The sequence below is a fragment of the Babylonia areolata genome, chromosome 5 (assembly GCF_041734735.1).
Source record: "Babylonia areolata isolate BAREFJ2019XMU chromosome 5, ASM4173473v1, whole genome shotgun sequence".
Classification (NCBI taxonomy): Eukaryota; Metazoa; Mollusca; class Gastropoda; order Neogastropoda; family Buccinidae; genus Babylonia; species Babylonia areolata.
In genome coordinates, this window is record NC_134880.1 from 35,384,525 (window position 1) to 35,386,303 (window position 1,779).

A 1,779-nucleotide genomic window follows, 5' to 3' on the forward strand; every position below is an offset into this window, starting at 1 on the left:
AGGGATGTATCTTTCGATGTTTGTTCTTATAAGTGTTTGACATACAGCATAGTGTCCTCTGTCATTGACGCCAAATATGTTTCATATTTTGTATCAGTTAACTGAAATATGTAATATTTTGATGTACCCACAAAGGGTTTCATGAAATAAACATGTATTGTCTTGTCTCGATTTGAATTGTTAATGCCGTGATCCTTCGTAAGGTGGCAAAAACATTGCAAGTCCCGTGTGGTTCTACAGATTATTAAAGGGGAAAAAAGATATGTTATTTGTTTGACTGTCATTATTGCAAACTGTTAATACACGTGAAAGTACATCATCATGGGCGGCACAATATCATACACTCTCACACTGATATGAGTTGACTTAAAAGTGTAGGCCGACTTTCGGCACATAAGGGTGCTAGCAATGCTGCTTTGCCTAAAATAAAATACAGTTCTGTATCATGATATATATTTTCTTTTGACATAACACGATTCTTTGCAACATGATATAACTACAGGGAAAGCGCTTTACACGTGAAAGATATCCTTGTGATCATCAGCAACCGTTTATCATTGCGAACTCCATTCCCCGTCACAATGAACGCTCTGTTGATTTATGTACAAGTCAAAATGGCATGACAGTCATCTTCATCACATTAACAGTATATCAATAGGTACATGAAACGAAAACATCGTACTTGTAAATCCTTTTCTGTTTTACTTCTGCATAGCAGGGGCATTATCATGGCCACCCCACACAACGGCAGGTTCATTGTTGCCGTTGCCTTCAGGCCGAAGCGATCTCCCTGTCCAGTTAGACACGTGTGTTGTCCACAAACTGACGCATCATTCACGGCTAAACATCCTGTGGCATAGTGATGCCAGGACGTCAGCCATCTGTGGTCCGGCGGAATCTCACGTATGTGTTCGGCTGCGGATTCCAGGAAGTCTGGTCAGTGAAAGCCACACATGGCCTGTGGCACTCACAGGGAAACTACAGCCCTCATCCGGTGGGTAAACATCGAAAACAAAGGGAAATAAATAAAAGACACTCCTTTAAAGATCCATGCAAATCGTAGTTTGCTGTCAAGATCAAAATGAAACCAATGAATATATGCATAAACAAATACATATCATTAAGTAAATAAATCCGTAAATAAAGGTGAATAAGACCTGCAGCGTTCCCTTAAAAAACGACGTTGGACATTCTGCGCATACCAACTTGAACGGGAATGGGACAGGAAAAAGAAGAACAAGTTGAACGAGAACAGAAAGAACAAGAACAAAAACAAAAAAGACGAGAATAAAAAAGAGAGAGAGAAAAAAAAAAAGGAAAAAAGATTCGCTTCTAGCCCCGCCTGGCGTATACAGCGGAAGTGAAATATCGATGGCAAATAAAATGGAACACTAAAACCAACAGGAACATAAGATAACACAAAAAAGATAAGAAAGACAATATATATAAAAAAAAAAAAACCCAAAAAACAAAAAAAAAGCAAAAAACAAACAAACAAACAACAACAACAACAACAACAAAAACAGGCCGCGCAATGGGTTCACTGCTACCTCAGATCATCTGACCACCAGGCAACGACACCACTCGGTAAAATGATGATGATGATGATGATGACGATGATGATGATGACTCTGACAATTAAAAGACAAAGATTATTACTTGGGTATTGAACGACACATAATTCAACGCTTTAGCAAACTATGATGGCAAGTGCATACGCACTCTCTGTCGGAACTCCTGCACTTCTGGCACGTTGTCTGTACAGCTGCTGAATTAACG